Below are 23,751 nucleotides of genomic sequence, written 5' to 3'. Positions count from 1 at the left end.
CCAACCAGTCACCAGCCAACCAGTCACCAGCCAACCAGTCACCAGCCACCAGTCACCCAGCCAACCAGTCACCAGCCAACCAGTCACCAGCCAACCAGTCACCAGCCACCAGTCAACCAGCCAACCAGTCACCAGCCAACCAGTCACCAGCCAACCAGTCACCAGCCAACCAGCTAACCAGTCACCAGTCACCAGCCAACCAGTCACCAGCCAACCAGTCACCAGCCACCAGCCAACCAGTCACCAGCCAACCAGTCACCAGCCAACCAGTCACCAGCCAACCATCCAACCAGCCAACCAGTCGCCAGCCAACCATCCAACCAGCCAACCAGTCACCAGCCAACTAGTCAACCAGCCAACCAGTCACCAGCCAACCAGTCAAGATCAAACCAGTCCCCAGCCAACCAGTCAACAGCCAACCAGTCACTAGCCAACCAGTCACCAGCCAACCAGTCACTAGCCAACCAGTCAACAGCCAACCAGCCACCAGCCAACCAGTCACCAGCCAACCAGTCACCAGCCAACCAGTCACCCGCCAACCAGTCAACCAGCCAACCAGTCACCCGTCAACCTGCCGACAGTCACCAGTCAACCAGTCACCAGCCAACCAGTCACCAGCCAACCAGTCACCAGTCAACTAGCCAACCAGCCAACCAGTCACCAGCCAACCAGTCAACCAGTCACCAGTCAACTAGCCAACCAGCCAACCAGTCACCAGCCAACCAGCCAACCAGTCACCAATCACCAGCCAACCAGCCAACCAGCCAACCAGTCACCAGCCACCAGTCAACCAGCCAACCAGTCACCAGCCAACCAGTCACCAGCCAACCAGCCAACCAGTCAAGATCCAACCAGCCACCAGCCAACAAGCCAACCAGTCATCAGCCAAACGGTCACCAGTCAACCAGCCAACCAGCCAACACGCCAACCAGTCATCAACCAAACAGTCACCAGTCACCAGCCAACAAGTCACCAGCCAACCAGTCACAGTCACCAGCCAACCAGTCACCAGCCAACCAGTCACCAACCAACCAGCCAACTAGTCACCAGCCAACCAGTCACCAAGCCAACCAGTAACCAGCCAACCAGTCACCAGCCAACCAGTCACCCACCAACCAGTCACCAGCCAACCAGTCACCAGCCAACCAGTCACCATCCAACCAGCCAACCAGTCAAGATCCAACCAGTCACCAGCCAACCAGTCACCAGCCAACCACTCACCAGCCAACCAGTCACCAGCCAACCAGCCAACCAGTCATCAGCCAAACAGTCACCAGTTACCAGCCAACCAGTCACCAGCCAACCAGTCACCAGCCAACCAGTCACCAGTCACCAGCCAACCAGTCACCAGCCAACCAGTAACCAAGCCAACCAGTCACCAGCCAACCGGGCATCAGTCACCAGCCAACCAGTCACCAGCCAACCAGTCACCAGCCAACCAGCCGACCAGTCACCAGCCAACCAGTCACCAGCCAACCAGTCACCAGCCAACCAGCCGACCAGTCACCAGCCAACCAGTCACCAGTCACCAGCCACCAGCCAACCAGCCGACCAGTCACCAGCCAACCAGCCGACCAGCCAACCAGCCGACCAGTCACCAGCCACCCAGCCAACCAGCCAACCAGTCACCAGCCAACCAGTCAACCAGTCACCAGCCAACCAGTCACCAGCCAACCAGTCACCAGCCAACCAGTCACCAGCCAACCAGTCACCAGCCAACCAGTCAACCAGTCACCAGCCAACCAGCCAACCAGTCACCAGCCAACCATCCAACCAGCCAACCAGTCGCCAGCCAACCATCCAACCAGCCAACCAGTCACCAGCCAACCATCCAACCAGCCAACCAGTCACCAGCCAACCAGTCACCAGCCAACCAGTCACCAGCCAACCAGTCACCAGCCAACCAGTCACCAGCCAACCAGCCAACCAGTCACCAGTCAACCAGTCACCAGCCAACCAGTCACCAGCCAACCAGTCACCAGCCAACCAGTCACCAGCCAACCAGTCACCAGCCAACCAGTCACCAGGCAACCAGTCACCAGCCAACCAGTCAACCAGTCACCAGCAAACCAGCCAACCAGCCAACCAGTCAACCAGTCACCAGCCAACCAGTCACCAGCCAACCAGTAACCAAGCCAACCAGCCAACCGGGCATCAGTCACCAGCCAACCAGTCACCAGCCAACCAGTCACCAAGCCAACCAGTAACCAGCCAACCAGTCACCAGCCAACCAGTCACCCGCCAACCAGTCACCAGCCAACCAGTCACCAGCCAACCAGTCAAGATCCAACCAGTCACCAGTAACCAGCCAACCAGTCACCAGCCAACCAGTCACCAAGCCAACCAGTAACCAGCCAACCAGTCACCAGCCAACCAGTCACCAGTCACCAGCCAACCAGTCACCAGCCAACCAGTAACCAAGCCAACCAGCCAACCGGGCATCAGTCACCAGCCAACCAGTCACCATCCAACCAGCCAACCAGTCAAGATCCAACCAGTCACCAGCCAACCAGTCACCAGTCACCAGCCAACTAGTCACCAGCCAACCAGTCACCAGTCAACCAGTCACCAGCCAACCAGCCAACCAGTCACCAGCCAACCAGTCACCAACCAACCAGCCAACCAGTCACCAACCAACCAGCCAACCAGTCACCAGCCAACCAGACAACCAGTCACCAGCCAACCAGCCAACCGGTCATCAGTCACCAGCCCACCAGCCAACCAGTCAACCAGTCACCAGCCAACCAGTCACTCGCCAACCAGTCACCAGCCAACCAGTCACCAGCCAACCAGTCACTCGCCAACCAGTCACCAGTCACCAGCCAACCAGCCAACCAGTCACCAGTCACCAGCCACCAGCCAACCAGTCACCAGCCAACCAGTCACCAGCCAACCAGTCACCAGCCAACCAGTCACCAGTCACCAGCCAACCAGTCACCAGCCAACTAGTCACCAGCCAACCAGTCACCAGCCAACCAGCCAACCAGTCACCAGCCAACCAGTCACCAACCAACCAGCCAACCAGTCACCAGCCAACCAGTCACCAGCCAACCAGACAACCAGTCACCAGCCAACCAGCCAACCGGTCATCAGTCACCAGCCCACCAGCCAACCAGTCAACCAGTCACCAGCCAACCAGCCACCAGCCAACCAGCCACCAGCCAACCAGTCACCAGCCAACCAGCCAACCAGTCACCAGTCACCAGCCAACCAGCCAACCAGTCACCAGTCAACCAGTCACCAGCCAACCAGTCACCAGCCACCAGTCACCCAGCCAACCAGTCACCAGCCAACCAGTCACCAGCCACCAGTCAACCAGCCAACCAGTCACCAGCCAACCAGTCACCAGCCAACCAGCCAACCAACCAACCAGTCACCAGCCAACCAGTCACCAGCCAACCAGTCACCAGCCACCAGTCACCCAGCCAACCAGTCACCAGCCAACCAGTCACCAGCCAACCAGTCACCAGCCACCAGTCAACCAGCCAACCAGTCACCAGCCAACCAGTCACCAGCCAACCAGTCACCAGCCAACCAGCTAACCAGTCACCAGTCACCAGCCAACCAGTCACCAGCCAACCAGTCACCAGCCACCAGCCAACCAGTCACCAGCCAACCAGTCACCAGCCAACCAGTCACCAGCCAACCATCCAACCAGCCAACCAGTCGCCAGCCAACCATCCAACCAGCCAACCAGTCACCAGCCAACTAGTCAACCAGCCAACCAGTCACCAGCCAACCAGTCAAGATCAAACCAGTCCCCAGCCAACCAGTCACCAGCCAACCAGTCACTAGCCAACCAGTCAACAGCCAACCAGCCACCAGCCAACCAGTCACCAGCCAACCAGTCACCAGCCAACCAGTCACCCGCCAACCAGTCAACCAGCCAACCAGTCACCCGTCAACCTGCCGACAGTCACCAGTCAACCAGTCACCAGCCAACCAGTCACCAGCCAACCAGTCACCAGTCAACTAGCCAACCAGCCAACCAGTCACCAGCCAACCAGTCAACCAGTCACCAGTCAACTAGCCAACCAGCCAACCAGTCACCAGCCAACCAGTCACCAGCCAACCAGTCACCAGTCACCAGCCAACTAGTCACCAGCCAACCAGTCACCAGTCAACCAGTCACCAGCCAACCAGCCAACCAGTCACCAGCCAACCAGTCACCAACCAACCAGCCAACCAGTCACCAGCCAACCAGTCACCAGCCAACCAGTCACCAGCCAACCAGTCAACCAGTCACCAGCAAACCAGCCAACCAGCCAACCAGTCAACCAGTCAAGATCCAACCAGTCACCAGCCAACCAGTCACCAGTAACCAGCCAACCAGTCACCAGCCAACCAGTCACCAGTCACCAGCCAACCAGTCACCAGCCAACCAGTAACCAAGCCAACCAGCCAACCGGGCATCAGTCACCAGCCAACCAGTCACCATCCAACCAGCCAACCAGTCAATATCCAACCAGTCACCAGCCAACCAGTCACCAGTCACCAGCCAACTAGTCACCAGCCAACCAGTCACCAGTCAACCAGTCACCAGCCAACCAGCCAACCAGTCACCAGCCAACCAGTCACCAACCAACCAGCCAACCAGTCACCAACCAACCAGCCAACCAGTCACCAGCCAACCAGACAACCAGTCACCAGCCAACCAGCCAACCGGTCATCAGTCACCAGCCCACCAGCCAACCAGTCAACCAGTCACCAGCCAACCAGTCACTCGCCAACCAGTCACCAGCCAACCAGTCACCAGCCAACCAGTCACTCGCCAACCAGTCACCAGCCAACCAGTCACCAACCACCAGCCAACCAGCCAACCAGTCACCAGCCAACCAGCCAATCAGCCAACCAGTCACCAGTCACCAGCCAACCAGCCAACCAGTCACCAGTCACCAGCCACCAGCCAACCAGTCACCAGCCAACCAGTCACCAGCCAACCAGTCACCAGCCAACCAGTCACCAGTCACCAGCCAACCAGTCACCAGCCAACTAGTCACCAGCCAACCAGTCACCAGCCAACCAGCCAACCAGTCACCAGCCAACCAGTCACCAACCAACCAGCCAACCAGTCACCAGCCAACCAGTCACCAGCCAACCAGACAACCAGTCACCAGCCAACCAGCCAACCGGTCATCAGTCACCAGCCCACCGGCCAACCAGTCAACCAGTCACCAGCCAACCAGCCACCAGCCAACCAGCCACCAGCCAACCAGTCACCAGCCAACCAGCCAACCAGTCACCAGTCACCAGCCAACCAGCCAACCAGTCACCAGTCAACCAGTCACCAGCCAACCAGTCACCAGCCACCAGTCACCCAGCCAACCAGTCACCAGCCAACCAGTCACCAGCCACCAGTCAACCAGCCAACCAGTCACCAGCCAACCAGTCACCAGCCAACCAGCCAACCAACCAACCAGTCACCAGCCAACCAGTCACCAGCCAACCAGTCACCAGCCACCAGTCACCCAGCCAACCAGTCACCAGCCAACCAGTCACCAGCCAACCAGTCACCAGCCACCAGTCAACCAGCCAACCAGTCACCAGCCAACCAGTCACCAGCCAACCAGTCACCAGCCAACCAGCTAACCAGTCACCAGTCACCAGCCAACCAGTCACCAGCCAACCAGTCACCAGCCACCAGCCAACCAGTCACCAGCCAACCAGTCACCAGCCAACCAGTCACCAGCCAACCATCCAACCAGCCAACCAGTCGCCAGCCAACCATCCAACCAGCCAACCAGTCACCAGCCAACTAGTCAACCAGCCAACCAGTCACCAGCCAACCAGTCAAGATCAAACCAGTCCCCAGCCAACCAGTCAACAGCCAACCAGTCACTAGCCAACCAGTCACCAGCCAACCAGTCACTAGCCAACCAGTCAACAGCCAACCAGCCACCAGCCAACCAGTCACCAGCCAACCAGTCACCAGCCAACCAGTCACCCGCCAACCAGTCAACCAGCCAACCAGTCACCCGTCAACCTGCCGACAGTCACCAGTCAACCAGTCACCAGCCAACCAGTCACCAGCCAACCAGTCACCAGTCAACTAGCCAACCAGCCAACCAGTCACCAGCCAACCAGTCAACCAGTCACCAGTCAACTAGCCAACCAGCCAACCAGTCACCAGCCAACCAGCCAACCAGTCACCAATCACCAGCCAACCAGCCAACCAGCCAACCAGTCACCAGCCACCAGTCAACCAGCCAACCAGTCACCAGCCAACCAGTCACCAGCCAACCAGCCAACCAGTCAAGATCCAACCAGCCACCAGCCAACAAGCCAACCAGTCATCAGCCAAACGGTCACCAGTCAACCAGCCAACCAGCCAACACGCCAACCAGTCATCAACCAAACAGTCACCAGTCACCAGCCAACAAGTCACCAGCCAACCAGTCACAGTCACCAGCCAACCAGTCACCAGCCAACCAGTCACCAACCAACCAGCCAACTAGTCACCAGCCAACCAGTCACCAAGCCAACCAGTAACCAGCCAACCAGTCACCAGCCAACCAGTCACCCACCAACCAGTCACCAGCCAACCAGTCACCAGCCAACCAGTCACCATCCAACCAGCCAACCAGTCAAGATCCAACCAGTCACCAGCCAACCAGTCACCAGCCAACCACTCACCAGCCAACCAGTCACCAGCCAACCAGCCAACCAGTCATCAGCCAAACAGTCACCAGTTACCAGCCAACCAGTCACCAGCCAACCAGTCACCAGCCAACCAGTCACCAGTCACCAGCCAACCAGTCACCAGCCAACCAGTAACCAAGCCAACCAGTCACCAGCCAACCGGGCATCAGTCACCAGCCAACCAGTCACCAGCCAACCAGTCACCAGCCAACCAGCCGACCAGTCACCAGCCAACCAGTCACCAGCCAACCAGTCACCAGCCAACCAGCCGACCAGTCACCAGCCAACCAGTCACCAGTCACCAGCCACCAGCCAACCAGCCGACCAGTCACCAGCCAACCAGCCGACCAGCCAACCAGCCGACCAGTCACCAGCCACCCAGCCAACCAGCCAACCAGTCACCAGCCAACCAGTCAACCAGTCACCAGCCAACCAGTCACCAGCCAACCAGTCACCAGCCAACCAGTCACCAGCCAACCAGTCACCAGCCAACCAGTCAACCAGTCACCAGCCAACCAGCCAACCAGTCACCAGCCAACCATCCAACCAGCCAACCAGTCGCCAGCCAACCATCCAACCAGCCAACCAGTCACCAGCCAACCATCCAACCAGCCAACCAGTCACCAGCCAACCAGTCACCAGCCAACCAGTCACCAGCCAACCAGTCACCAGCCAACCAGTCACCAGCCAACCAGCCAACCAGTCACCAGTCAACCAGTCACCAGCCAACCAGTCACCAGCCAACCAGTCACCAGCCAACCAGTCACCAGCCAACCAGTCACCAGCCAACCAGTCACCAGGCAACCAGTCACCAGCCAACCAGTCAACCAGTCACCAGCAAACCAGCCAACCAGCCAACCAGTCAACCAGTCACCAGCCAACCAGTCACCAGCCAACCAGTAACCAAGCCAACCAGCCAACCGGGCATCAGTCACCAGCCAACCAGTCACCAGCCAACCAGTCACCAAGCCAACCAGTAACCAGCCAACCAGTCACCAGCCAACCAGTCACCCGCCAACCAGTCACCAGCCAACCAGTCACCAGCCAACCAGTCAAGATCCAACCAGTCACCAGTAACCAGCCAACCAGTCACCAGCCAACCAGTCACCAAGCCAACCAGTAACCAGCCAACCAGTCACCAGCCAACCAGTCACCAGTCACCAGCCAACCAGTCACCAGCCAACCAGTAACCAAGCCAACCAGCCAACCGGGCATCAGTCACCAGCCAACCAGTCACCATCCAACCAGCCAACCAGTCAAGATCCAACCAGTCACCAGCCAACCAGTCACCAGTCACCAGCCAACTAGTCACCAGCCAACCAGTCACCAGTCAACCAGTCACCAGCCAACCAGCCAACCAGTCACCAGCCAACCAGTCACCAACCAACCAGCCAACCAGTCACCAACCAACCAGCCAACCAGTCACCAGCCAACCAGACAACCAGTCACCAGCCAACCAGCCAACCGGTCATCAGTCACCAGCCCACCAGCCAACCAGTCAACCAGTCACCAGCCAACCAGTCACTCGCCAACCAGTCACCAGCCAACCAGTCACCAGCCAACCAGTCACTCGCCAACCAGTCACCAGTCACCAGCCAACCAGCCAACCAGTCACCAGTCACCAGCCACCAGCCAACCAGTCACCAGCCAACCAGTCACCAGCCAACCAGTCACCAGCCAACCAGTCACCAGTCACCAGCCAACCAGTCACCAGCCAACTAGTCACCAGCCAACCAGTCACCAGCCAACCAGCCAACCAGTCACCAGCCAACCAGTCACCAACCAACCAGCCAACCAGTCACCAGCCAACCAGTCACCAGCCAACCAGACAACCAGTCACCAGCCAACCAGCCAACCGGTCATCAGTCACCAGCCCACCAGCCAACCAGTCAACCAGTCACCAGCCAACCAGCCACCAGCCAACCAGCCACCAGCCAACCAGTCACCAGCCAACCAGCCAACCAGTCACCAGTCACCAGCCAACCAGCCAACCAGTCACCAGTCAACCAGTCACCAGCCAACCAGTCACCAGCCACCAGTCACCCAGCCAACCAGTCACCAGCCAACCAGTCACCAGCCACCAGTCAACCAGCCAACCAGTCACCAGCCAACCAGTCACCAGCCAACCAGCCAACCAACCAACCAGTCACCAGCCAACCAGTCACCAGCCAACCAGTCACCAGCCACCAGTCACCCAGCCAACCAGTCACCAGCCAACCAGTCACCAGCCAACCAGTCACCAGCCACCAGTCAACCAGCCAACCAGTCACCAGCCAACCAGTCACCAGCCAACCAGTCACCAGCCAACCAGCTAACCAGTCACCAGTCACCAGCCAACCAGTCACCAGCCAACCAGTCACCAGCCACCAGCCAACCAGTCACCAGCCAACCAGTCACCAGCCAACCAGTCACCAGCCAACCATCCAACCAGCCAACCAGTCGCCAGCCAACCATCCAACCAGCCAACCAGTCACCAGCCAACTAGTCAACCAGCCAACCAGTCACCAGCCAACCAGTCAAGATCAAACCAGTCCCCAGCCAACCAGTCACCAGCCAACCAGTCACTAGCCAACCAGTCAACAGCCAACCAGCCACCAGCCAACCAGTCACCAGCCAACCAGTCACCAGCCAACCAGTCACCCGCCAACCAGTCAACCAGCCAACCAGTCACCCGTCAACCTGCCGACAGTCACCAGTCAACCAGTCACCAGCCAACCAGTCACCAGCCAACCAGTCACCAGTCAACTAGCCAACCAGCCAACCAGTCACCAGCCAACCAGTCAACCAGTCACCAGTCAACTAGCCAACCAGCCAACCAGTCACCAGCCAACCAGCCAACCAGTCACCAATCACCAGCCAACCAGCCAACCAGCCAACCAGTCACCAGCCACCAGTCAACCAGCCAACCAGTCACCAGCCAACCAGTCACCAGCCAACCAGTCACCAGCCAACCAGCCAACCAGTCAAGATCCAACCAGCCACCAGCCAACAAGCCAACCAGTCATCAGCCAAACGGTCACCAGTCAACCAGCCAACCAGCCAACACGCCAACCAGTCATCAACCAAACAGTCACCAGTCACCAGCCAACCAGTCACCAACCAACCAGCCAACTAGTCACCAGCCAACCAGTCACCAAGCCAACCAGTAACCAGCCAACCAGTCACCAGCCAACCAGTCACCCACCAACCAGTCACCAGCCAACCAGTCACCAGCCAACCAGTCACCATCCAACCAGCCAACCAGTCAAGATCCAACCAGTCACCAGCCAACCAGTCACCAGCCAACCACTCACCAGCCAACCAGTCACCAGCCAACCAGCCAACCAGTCATCAGCCAAACAGTCACCAGTTACCAGCCAACCAGTCACCAGCCAACCAGTCACCAGCCAACCAGTCACCAGTCACCAGCCAACCAGTCACCAGCCAACCAGTAACCAAGCCAACCAGTCACCAGCCAACCGGGCATCAGTCACCAGCCAACCAGTCACCAGCCAACCAGTCACCAGCCAACCAGCCGACCAGTCACCAGCCAACCAGTCACCAGCCAACCAGTCACCAGCCAACCAGCCGACCAGTCACCAGCCAACCAGTCACCAGTCACCAGCCACCAGCCAACCAGCCGACCAGTCACCAGCCAACCAGCCGACCAGCCAACCAGCCGACCAGTCACCAGCCACCCAGCCAACCAGCCAACCAGTCACCAGCCAACCAGTCACCAGCCAACCAGTCACCAGCCAACCAGTCACCAGCCAACCAGTCAACCAGTCACCAGCCAACCAGCCAACCAGTCACCAGCCAACCATCCAACCAGCCAACCAGTCGCCAGCCAACCATCCAACCAGCCAACCAGTCACCAGCCAACCATCCAACCAGCCAACCAGTCACCAGCCAACCAGTCACCAGCCAACCAGTCACCAGCCAACCAGTCACCAGCCAACCAGTCACCAGCCAACCAGCCAACCAGTCACCAGTCAACCAGTCACCAGCCAACCAGTCACCAGCCAACCAGTCACCAGCCAACCAGTCACCAGCCAACCAGTCACCAGCCAACCAGTCACCAGGCAACCAGTCACCAGCCAACCAGTCAACCAGTCACCAGCAAACCAGCCAACCAGCCAACCAGTCAACCAGTCAATATCCAACCAGTCACCAGCCAACCAGTCACCAGTAACCAGCCAACCAGTCACCAGCCAACCAGTCACCAGTCACCAGCCAACCAGTCACCAGCCAACCAGTAACCAAGCCAACCAGCCAACCGGGCATCAGTCACCAGCCAACCAGTCACCATCCAACCAGCCAACCAGTCAAGATCCAACCAGTCACCAGCCAACCAGTCACCAGTCACCAGCCAACTAGTCACCAGCCAACCAGTCACCAGTCAACCAGTCACCAGCCAACCAGCCAACCAGTCACCAGCCAACCAGTCACCAACCAACCAGCCAACCAGTCACCAACCAACCAGCCAACCAGTCACCAGCCAACCAGACAACCAGTCACCAGCCAACCAGCCAACCGGTCATCAGTCACCAGCCCACCAGCCAACCAGTCAACCAGTCACCAGCCAACCAGTCACTCGCCAACCAGTCACCAGCCAACCAGTCACCAGCCAACCAGTCACTCGCCAACCAGTCACCAGCCAACCAGTCACCAACCACCAGCCAACCAGCCAACCAGTCACCAGCCAACCAGCCAATCAGCCAACCAGTCACCAGTCACCAGCCAACCAGCCAACCAGTCACCAGTCACCAGCCACCAGCCAACCAGTCACCAGCCAACCAGTCACCAGCCAACCAGTCACCAGCCAACCAGTCACCAGTCACCAGCCAACCAGTCACCAGCCAACTAGTCACCAGCCAACCAGTCACCAGCCAACCAGCCAACCAGTCACCAGCCAACCAGTCACCAACCAACCAGCCAACCAGTCACCAGCCAACCAGTCACCAGCCAACCAGACAACCAGTCACCAGCCAACCAGCCAACCGGTCATCAGTCACCAGCCCACCAGCCAACCAGTCAACCAGTCACCAGCCAACCAGCCACCAGCCAACCAGCCACCAGCCAACCAGTCACCAGCCAACCAGCCAACCAGTCACCAGTCACCAGCCAACCAGCCAACCAGTCACCAGTCAACCAGTCACCAGCCAACCAGTCACCAGCCACCAGTCACCCAGCCAACCAGTCACCAGCCAACCAGTCACCAGCCACCAGTCAACCAGCCAACCAGTCACCAGCCAACCAGTCACCAGCCAACCAGCCAACCAACCAACCAGTCACCAGCCAACCAGTCACCAGCCAACCAGTCACCAGCCACCAGTCACCCAGCCAACCAGTCACCAGCCAACCAGTCACCAGCCAACCAGTCACCAGCCACCAGTCAACCAGCCAACCAGTCACCAGCCAACCAGTCACCAGCCAACCAGTCACCAGCCAACCAGCTAACCAGTCACCAGTCACCAGCCAACCAGTCACCAGCCAACCAGTCACCAGCCACCAGCCAACCAGTCACCAGCCAACCAGTCACCAGCCAACCAGTCACCAGCCAACCATCCAACCAGCCAACCAGTCGCCAGCCAACCATCCAACCAGCCAACCAGTCACCAGCCAACTAGTCAACCAGCCAACCAGTCACCAGCCAACCAGTCAAGATCAAACCAGTCCCCAGCCAACCAGTCAACAGCCAACCAGTCACTAGCCAACCAGTCACCAGCCAACCAGTCACTAGCCAACCAGTCAACAGCCAACCAGCCACCAGCCAACCAGTCACCAGCCAACCAGTCACCAGCCAACCAGTCACCCGCCAACCAGTCAACCAGCCAACCAGTCACCCGTCAACCTGCCGACAGTCACCAGTCAACCAGTCACCAGCCAACCAGTCACCAGCCAACCAGTCACCAGTCAACTAGCCAACCAGCCAACCAGTCACCAGCCAACCAGTCAACCAGTCACCAGTCAACTAGCCAACCAGCCAACCAGTCACCAGCCAACCAGCCAACCAGTCACCAATCACCAGCCAACCAGCCAACCAGCCAACCAGTCACCAGCCACCAGTCAACCAGCCAACCAGTCACCAGCCAACCAGTCACCAGCCAACCAGTCACCAGCCAACCAGCCAACCAGTCAAGATCCAACCAGCCACCAGCCAACAAGCCAACCAGTCATCAGCCAAACGGTCACCAGTCAACCAGCCAACCAGCCAACACGCCAACCAGTCATCAACCAAACAGTCACCAGTCACCAGCCAACAAGTCACCAGCCAACCAGTCACAGTCACCAGCCAACCAGTCACCAGCCAACCAGTCACCAACCAACCAGCCAACTAGTCACCAGCCAACCAGTCACCAAGCCAACCAGTAACCAGCCAACCAGTCACCAGCCAACCAGTCACCCACCAACCAGTCACCAGCCAACCAGTCACCAGCCAACCAGTCACCATCCAACCAGCCAACCAGTCAAGATCCAACCAGTCACCAGCCAACCAGTCACCAGCCAACCACTCACCAGCCAACCAGTCACCAGCCAACCAGCCAACCAGTCATCAGCCAAACAGTCACCAGTTACCAGCCAACCAGTCACCAGCCAACCAGTCACCAGCCAACCAGTCACCAGTCACCAGCCAACCAGTCACCAGCCAACCAGTAACCAAGCCAACCAGTCACCAGCCAACCGGGCATCAGTCACCAGCCAACCAGTCACCAGCCAACCAGTCACCAGCCAACCAGCCGACCAGTCACCAGCCAACCAGTCACCAGCCAACCAGTCACCAGCCAACCAGCCGACCAGTCACCAGCCAACCAGTCACCAGTCACCAGCCACCAGCCAACCAGCCGACCAGTCACCAGCCAACCAGCCGACCAGCCAACCAGCCGACCAGTCACCAGCCACCCAGCCAACCAGCCAACCAGTCACCAGCCAACCAGTCAACCAGTCACCAGCCAACCAGTCACCAGCCAACCAGTCACCAGCCAACCAGTCACCAGCCAACCAGTCACCAGCCAACCAGTCAACCAGTCACCAGCCAACCAGCCAACCAGTCACCAGCCAACCATCCAACCAGCCAACCAGTCGCCAGCCAACCATCCAACCAGCCAACCAGTCACCAGCCAACCATCCAACCAGCCAACCAGTCACCAGCCAACCAGTCACCAGCCAACCAGTCACCAGCCAACCAGTCACCAGCCAACCAGTCACCAGCCAACCAGCCAACCAGTCACCAGTCAACCAGTCACCAGCCAACCAGTCACCAGCCAACCAGTCACCAGCCAACCAGTCACCAGCCAACCAGTCACCAGCCAACCAGTCACCAGGCAACCAGTCACCAGCCAACCAGTCAACCAGTCACCAGCAAACCAGCCAACCAGCCAACCAGTCAACCAGTCACCAGCCAACCAGTCACCAGCCAACCAGTAACCAAGCCAACCAGCCAACCGGGCATCAGTCACCAGCCAACCAGTCACCAGCCAACCAGTCACCAGCCAACCAGTAACCAAGCCAACCAGCCAACCGGGCATCAGTCACCATCCAACCAGTCACCAGCCAACCAGTCACCATCCAACCAGCCAACCAGTCAAGATCCAACCAGTCACCAGCCAACCAGTCACCAGTCACCAGCCAACTAGTCACCAGCCAACCAGTCACCAGTCAACCAGTCACCAGCCAACCAGCCAACCAGTCACCAGCCAACCAGTCACCAACCAACCAGCCAACCAGTCACCAACCAACCAACCAACCAGTCACCAGCCAACCAGACAACCAGTCACCAGCCAACCAGCCAACCGGTCATCAGTCACCAGCCCACCAGCCAACCAGTCAACCAGTCACCATCCAACCAGCCAACCAGTCAAGATCCAACCAGTCACCAGCCAACCAGTAACCAGTCACCAACCAACCAGCCAATCAGTCACCAGTCAACCAGTCACCAACCAACCAGCAAATCAGTCACCAGCCAACCTGTCACCAGCCAACCAGTCAACCAGTCACCAGCCAACCAGCCAATCAGTCACCAGTCAACCAGTCACCAACCAACCAGCCAATCAGTCACCAGTCAACCAGTCACCAGTCAACCAGTCAACCAGTCACCAGCCAACCAGCCAATCAGTCACCAGCCAACCAGCCAAACAGGCACCAGCCAAAAACCAGCTAACCAGTCACCAGTCAACCAGTCACCAGTCAACCAGCCAACCAGCCAACAAGTCACCAGCCAACCAGTCAACCAGTCACCAGCCAACCAGTCACCAGCCAACCAGCCACCAGTCACCAGTCAACCAGTCACCATCCAACCAGTCACCAGCCAACCAGCCACCAGTCACCAGCCAACCAGTCACCAGCCACCAGCCAACTTCATGATGTCATTTGTTGCTGCTATTATACTATCAAAGAAAAACAAGCAATACAAATAATAAAAAAGGAGAAAACCACAACAGTAACAATGGAGGTGGGGGATTTTGTTAACACCTCCCTCCCCATGTATCCTCCTTTCCTCACCCCTCACCCAGCAGGGTCAGGGTCAGCTTTTTCCCACAAGCTGACTCCTGAACAAGGACAAGAACAGGAGATAGCCTGTCACCAGTCAACCAGTCACCAGCCAACCAGTCAACCAGTCAACCTGTCACCAGCCAACCAGTCAACCAGTCACCAGCCAACCAGCCAACCTGTCAACCAGTCACCAACCAACCAGCCAATCAGTCACCAGTCAACCAGTCACCAACCAACCAGCAAATCAGTCACCAGCCAACCTGTCACCAGCCAACCAGTCAACCAGTCACCAGCCAACCAGCCAATCAGTCACCAGTCAACCAGTCACCAACCAACCAGGCAATCAGTCACCAGTCAACCAGTCACCAGTCAACCAGTCAACCAGTCACCAGCCAACCAGCCAATCAGTCACCAGTCAACCAGTCACCAACCAACCAGCCAATCAGTCACCAGCAAACCAGTCAACCAGTCACCAGCCAACCAGTCACCAGCCAACCAGTCAACCAGTCACCAGCCAACCAGTCACCAGCCAACCAGTCAACCAAGTCACCAGCCAACCAGCCAACCTGTCAACCAGTCACCAGTCAACCAGTCAACCAGTCACCAGCCAACCAGCCAACATGTCAACCAGTCACCAGTCAACCAGTCAACCAGTCACCAACCAACCAGTCAATCAGTCACCAGTCAACCAGTCACCAACCAACCAGCCAATCAGTCACCAGCCAACCAGGCACCAGTCAACCAGCCAACCAGTCACCAGCCAACCAGTCACCAGTCAACCAGTCACCAGCCAACCAGCCACCAGTCAACCAGCCAACCAACCAGCCAACCAGTCACCAGCCAACCAGCCAACCAGTCACCAGTCACCAGCCAACCAGCCAACCAGTCACCAGTCAACCAGTCACCAACCAACCAGCAAACCAGTCAACCAGCCAACCAGTCACCAGTCAACCAGTCACCAACCAACCAGCCAACCAGTCAACCAGCCAACCAGTCACCAGTCACCAGCCAACCAGCCACCAGTCACCAGCCAACCAGTCACCAGCCAACCAGTCACCAGCCACCAGCCAACTTCATGATGTCATTTGTTTGTTTGTTATACTATCAAAGAAAAACAAGCAATACAAAGAATAAAAAAGGAGAAAACCACAACAGTAACAATGGATGTGGGGGATTTTGTTAACACCTCCCTCCCCATGTATCCTCCTTTCCTCACCCCTCACCCAGCAGGGTCAGGGTCAGCTTTTTCCCACAAGCTGACTCCTGAACAAGGACAAGAACAGGAGATAGCCTGTCACCAGTCAACCAGTCACCAGTCAACCAGTCAACCAGTCAACCTGTCACCAGCCAACCAGTCAACCAGTCACCAGCCAACCAGTCAACCAGTCACCAGCCAACCAACCAACCAGCCACCAGCCAACCAACCAACCAGCCACCAGTCACCAGCCAACCAGTCACCAGCCAACCAGTCAACCAAGTCACCAGCCAACCAGCCAACCTGTCAACCAGTCACCAGTCAACCAGTCAACCAGCCAACCAGTCACCAACCAACCAGTCACCAGTCACCAGCCCCCAGCCAACCACTCACCAGCCAACTAGTCACCAGTCAACCAGTGACAGCAAACCAGCCAACCAGTCACCAGCTAACCAGCCAACCAGTCACCAGCCACCAGCCAACCAGTCACCAGCCGCCAGCCAACCAGTCAACCAGCCACCAGCCAACCAGCCAACCAGTCACCAGCCAACAGCCAACCAGTCACCAGCCAACCAGTCACCAGCCAAACAACCAGCCAACCAGTCACCAGCCAAACAGTCACCAGCCAAACAACCAGCCAACCAGTCACCAGCCAACTAACCAACCAGCCACCAGTCACCAGCCAACCAGTCACCAGCCAACCAGCCAACCAGCCACCAGCCAACCAGTCACCAGCCAACCAGCCACCAGCCAACCAGCCAACCAGCCAACCAGTCACCAGCCAACAAGTCAACCAATCACCAGTCACCAGCCAACCAGTCACCATCCAACCAGTCATCAGCCACCAGCCAACTAGTCACCAGTCACCAGTCACCAGCCAACCACTCACCAGCCAACTAGTCACCAGTCACCAGCCAACCAGCCAACCAGTCACCAGCCAACCAGCCAACCAGTCACCAGCCACCAGCCAGCCAGTAAACCAGCCATCCACCCAGTCACCAGCCAACAAGTCACCAGCCAACCAGTCAACCAGTCACCAGCCAACCAGTCACCAGCCAACCAGCCACCAGTCACCAGCCAACCAGTCACCAGCCAACCAGTCACCAGCCAACCAGTCACCAGCCACCAGCCAACTTCATGATGTCATTTGTTGCTGCTATTATACTATCAAAGAAAAACAAGCAATACAAAGAATAAAAAAGGAGAAAACCACAACAGTAACAATCAAGGTGGGGGATTTTGTTAACACCTCCCTCCCCATGTGTCCTCCTTTCCTCACCCCTCACCCAGCAGGGTCAGGGTCAGCTTTTTCCCACAAGCTGACTCCTGAACAAGGACAAGAACAGGAGATAGCCTGTCACCAGTCAACCAGTCACCAGCCAACCAGTCAACCTGTCACCAGCCAACCAGTCACCAGCCAACCAGTCAACCAGTCAACATGTCACCAGCCAACCAGTCAACCAGTCACCAGCCAACCAGTCAACCTGTCACCAGCCAACCAGTCAACCAGTCACCAGCCAACCAGCCAACCTGTCAACCAGTCACCAGCCAACCAGCCAACCTGTCAACCAGTCACCAACCAACCAGCCAATCAGTCACCAGTCAACCAGTCACCAACCAACCAGCAAATCATTCACAAGCCAACCTGTCACCAGCCAACCAGTCAACCAGTCACCAACCAACCAGTCAACCAGTCACCAGCCAACCAGCCAACCTGTCAACATGTCACCAGCCAACCAGTCAACCAGTCACCAGCCAACCAGCCAACCTGTCAACCAGTCACCAGTCAACCAGTCAACCAGTCACCAGTCAACCAGTCACCAGCCAACCAGCCAACCTGACAACCAGTCACCCGTCAACCAGTCACCAACCAACCAGTCAATCAGACACCAACCAACCAGCCAATCAGTCACCAGCCAACCAGGCACCAGTCAACCAGCCAACCAGTCACCAGCCAACCAGTCACCAGTCAACCAGACAACCAGCCAACCAGCCAACCAACCAGCCAACCAGTCCCCAGTCAACCAGTCACCAGTCACCAGCCAACCAGCCACCAGTCAACCAGTCACCAGTCACCAGCCAACCAGCCAACCAGTCAACCAGCCAACCAACCAGCCAACCAGTCCCCAGTCAACCAGTCACCAGTCACCAGCCAACCAGTCAACCAGCCAACCAACCAACCAACCAACCAACCAACCAGCCACCAGCCAACCAGTCAACCAGTCAACCAGCCACCAGCCAACCAACCAACCAGCCACCAGTCACCAGCCAACCAGTCACCAGTCAACAAACAAACAGGCAACCAGCCAACCAGCCAACCAGTCAACCAGTCACCAGCCAACCAGCCAACCAGCCACCAGCCAACCAGTCACCAGCCAACCAGTCACCAGCCAACCAGTCACCAGCCACCAGTCAACCAGCCAACCAGTCACCAGCCAACCAGTCACCAGCCAACCAGTCACCAGCCAACCAGCTAACCAGTCACCAGTCACCAGCCAACCAGTCACCAGCCAACCAGTCACCAGCCACCAGCCAACCAGTCACCAGCCAACCAGTCACCAGCCAACCAGTCACCAGCCAACCATCCAACCAGCCAACCAGTCGCCAGCCAACCATCCAACCAGCCAACCAGTCACCAGCCAACTAGTCAACCAGCCAACCAGTCACCAGCCAACCAGTCAAGATCAAACCAGTCCCCAGCCAACCAGTCAACAGCCAACCAGTCACTAGCCAACCAGTCACCAGCCAACCAGTCACTAGCCAACCAGTCAACAGCCAACCAGCCACCAGCCAACCAGTCACCAGCCAACCAGTCACCAGCCAACCAGTCACCCGCCAACCAGTCAACCAGCCAACCAGTCACCCGTCAACCTGCCGACAGTCACCAGTCAACCAGTCACCAGCCAACCAGTCACCAGCCAACCAGTCACCAGTCAACTAGCCAACCAGCCAACCAGTCACCAGCCAACCAGTCAACCAGTCACCAGTCAACTAGCCAACCAGCCAACCAGTCACCAGCCAACCAGCCAACCAGTCACCAATCACCAGCCAACCAGCCAACCAGCCAACCAGTCACCAGCCACCAGTCAACCAGCCAACCAGTCACCAGCCAACCAGTCACCAGCCAACCAGTCACCAGCCAACCAGCCAACAAGCCAACCAGTCATCAGCCAAACGGTCACCAGTCAACCAGCCAACCAGCCAACACGCCAACCAGTCATCAACCAAACAGTCACCAGTCACCAGCCAACAAGTCACCAGCCAACCAGTCACAGTCACCAGCCAACCAGTCACCAGCCAACCAGTCACCAACCAACCAGCCAACTAGTCACCAGCCAACCAGTCACCAAGCCAACCAGTAACCAGCCAACCAGTCACCAGCCAACCAGTCACCCACCAACCAGTCACCAGCCAACCAGTCACCAGCCAACCAGTCACCATCCAACCAGCCAACCAGTCAAGATCCAACCAGTCACCAGCCAACCAGTCACCAGCCAACCACTCACCAGCCAACCAGTCACCAGCCAACCAGCCAACCAGTCATCAGCCAAACAGTCACCAGTTACCAGCCAACCAGTCACCAGCCAACCAGTCACCAGCCAACCAGTCACCAGTCACCAGCCAACCAGTCACCAGCCAACCAGTAACCAAGCCAACCAGTCACCAGCCAACCGGGCATCAGTCACCAGCCAACCAGTCACCAGCCAACCAGTCACCAGCCAACCAGCCGACCAGTCACCAGCCAACCAGTCACCAGCCAACCAGTCACCAGCCAACCAGCCGACCAGTCACCAGCCAACCAGTCACCAGTCACCAGCCACCAGCCAACCAGCCGACCAGTCACCAGCCAACCAGCCGACCAGCCAACCAGCCGACCAGCCAACCAGCCGACCAGTCACCAGCCACCCAGCCAACCAGCCAACCAGTCACCAGCCAACCAGTCAACCAGTCACCAGCCAACCAGTCACCAGCCAACCAGTCACCAGCCAACCAGTCACCAGCCAACCAGTCACCAGCCAACCAGTCAACCAGTCACCAGCCAACCAGCCAACCAGTCACCAGCCAACCATCCAACCAGCCAACCAGTCGCCAGCCAACCATCCAACCAGCCAACCAGTCACCAGCCAACCATCCAACCAGCCAACCAGTCACCAGCCAACCAGTCACCAGCCAACCAGTCACCAGCCAACCAGTCACCAGCCAACCAGTCACCAGCCAACCAGCCAACCAGTCACCAGTCAACCAGTCACCAGCCAACCAGTCACCAGCCAACCAGTCACCAGCCAACCAGTCACCAGCCAACCAGACACCAGCCAACCAGTCACCAGCCAACCAGTCAACCAGTCACCAGCAAACCAGCCAACCAGCCAACCAGTCAACCAGTCAAGATCCAACCAGTCACCAGCCAACCAGTCACCAGTAACCAGCCAACCAGTCACCAGCCAACCAGTCACCAGCCAACCAGTCACCAGTCACCAGCCAACCAGTCACCAGCCAACCAGTAACCAAGCCAACCAGCCAACCGGGCATCAGTCACCAGCCAACCAGTCACCATCCAACCAGCCAACCAGTCAAGATCCAACCAGTCACCAGCCAACCAGTCACCAGTCACCAGCCAACTAGTCACCAGCCAACCAGTCACCAGTCAACCAGTCACCAGCCAACCAGCCAACCAGTCACCAGCCAACCAGTCACCAACCAACCAGCCAACCAGTCACCAACCAACCAGCCAACCAGTCACCAGCCAACCAGACAACCAGTCACCAGCCAACCAGCCAACCGGTCATCAGTCACCAGCCCACCAGCCAACCAGTCAACCAGTCACCAGCCAACCAGTCACTCGCCAACCAGTCACCAGCCAACCAGTCACCAGCCAACCAGTCACTCGCCAACCAGTCACCAGCCAACCAGTCACCAACCACCAGCCAACCAGCCAACCAGTCACCAGCCAACCAGTCACCAGTCACCAGCCAACCAGCCAACCAGTCACCAGTCACCAGCCACCAGCCAACCAGTCACCAGCCAACCAGTCACCAGCCAACCAGTCACCAGCCAACCAGTCACCAGTCACCAGCCAACCAGTCACCAGCCAACTAGTCACCAGCCAACCAGTCACCAGCCAACCAGCCAACCAGTCACCAGCCAACCAGTCACCAACCAACCAGCCAACCAGTCACCAGCCAACCAGTCACCAGCCAACCAGACAACCAGTCACCAGCCAACCAGCCAACCGGTCATCAGTCACCAGCCCACCAGCCAACCAGTCAACCAGTCACCAGCCAACCAGCCACCAGCCAACCAGCCACCAGCCAACCAGTCACCAGCCAACCAGCCAACCAGTCACCAGTCACCAGCCAACCAGCCAACCAGTCACCAGTCAACCAGTCACCAGCCAACCAGTCACCAGCCACCAGTCACCCAGCCAACCAGTCACCAGCCAACCAGTCACCAGCCACCAGTCAACCAGCCAACCAGTCACCAGCCAACCAGTCACCAGCCAACCAGCCAACCAACCAACCAGTCACCAGCCAACCAGTCACCAGCCAACCAGTCACCAGCCACCAGTCACCCAGCCAACCAGTCACCAGCCAACCAGTCACCAGCCAACCAGTCACCAGCCACCAGTCAACCAGCCAACCAGTCACCAGCCAACCAGTCACCAGCCAACCAGTCACCAGCCAACCAGCTAACCAGTCACCAGTCACCAGCCAACCAGTCACCAGCCAACCAGTCACCAGCCACCAGCCAACCAGTCACCAGCCAACCAGTCACCAGCCAACCAGTCACCAGCCAACCATCCAACCAGCCAACCAGTCGCCAGCCAACCATCCAACCAGCCAACCAGTCACCAGCCAACTAGTCAACCAGCCAACCAGTCACCAGCCAACCAGTCAAGATCAAACCAGTCCCCAGCCAACCAGTCAACAGCCAACCAGTCACTAGCCAACCAGTCACCAGCCAACCAGTCACTAGCCAACCAGTCAACAGCCAACCAGCCACCAGCCAACCAGTCACCAGCCAACCAGTCACCAGCCAACCAGTCACCCGCCAACCAGTCAACCAGCCAACCAGGCACCCGTCAACCTGCCGACAGTCACCAGTCAACCAGTCACCAGCCAACCAGTCACCAGCCAACCAGTCACCAGTCAACTAGCCAACCAGCCAACCAGTCACCAGCCAACCAGTCAACCAGTCACCAGTCAACTAGCCAACCAGCCAACCAGTCACCAGCCAACCAGCCAACCAGTCACCAATCACCAGCCAACCAGCCAACCAGCCAACCAGTCACCAGCCACCAGTCAACCAGCCAACCAGTCACCAGCCAACCAGTCACCAGCCAACCAGTCACCAGCCAACCAGCCAACCAGTCAAGATCCAACCAGCCACCAGCCAACAAGCCAACCAGTCATCAGCCAAACGGTCACCAGTCAACCAGCCAACCAGCCAACACGCCAACCAGTCATCAACCAAACAGTCACCAGTCACCAGCCAACAAGTCACCAGCCAACCAGTCACAGTCACCAGCCAACCAGTCACCAGCCAACCAGTCACCAACCAACCAGCCAACTAGTCACCAGCCAACCAGTCACCAAGCCAACCAGTAACCAGCCAACCAGTCACCAGCCAACCAGTCACCCACCAACCAGTCACCAGCCAACCAGTCACCAGCCAACCAGTCACCATCCAACCAGCCAACCAGTCAAGATCCAACCAGTCACCAGCCAACCAGTCACCAGCCAACCACTCACCAGCCAACCAGTCACCAGCCAACCAGCCAACCAGTCATCAGCCAAACAGTCACCAGTTACCAGCCAACCAGTCACCAGCCAACCAGTCACCAGCCAACCAGTCACCAGTCACCAGCCAACCAGTCACCAGCCAACCAGTAACCAAGCCAACCAGTCACCAGCCAACCGGGCATCAGTCACCAGCCAACCAGTCACCAGCCAACCAGTCACCAGCCAACCAGCCGACCAGTCACCAGCCAACCAGTCACCAGCCAACCAGTCACCAGCCAACCAGCCGACCAGTCACCAGCCAACCAGTCACCAGTCACCAGCCACCAGCCAACCAGCCGACCAGTCACCAGCCAACCAGCCGACCAGCCAACCAGCCGACCAGTCACCAGCCACCCAGCCAACCAGCCAACCAGTCACCAGCCAACCAGTCAACCAGTCACCAGCCAACCAGTCACCAGCCAACCAGTCACCAGCCAACCAGTCACCAGCCAACCAGTCACCAGCCAACCAGTCAACCAGTCACCAGCCAACCAGCCAACCAGTCACCAGCCAACCATCCAACCAGCCAACCAGTCGCCAGCCAACCATCCAACCAGCCAACCAGTCACCAGCCAACCAGTCAACCAGTCACCAGCCAACCAGTCACCAGCCAACCAGTCACCAGCCAACCAGTCACCAGCCAACCAGTCACCAGCCAACCAGTCA

Source organism: Notolepis coatsorum (genome assembly GCF_963971535.1).
Source record: "Notolepis coatsorum genome assembly, chromosome: 9".
NCBI lineage: Eukaryota > Metazoa > Chordata > Actinopteri > Aulopiformes > Paralepididae > Notolepis > Notolepis coatsorum.
The sequence above is the reverse complement of the archived record's forward strand: the minus strand, read 5'-3'. Positions refer to the sequence as shown.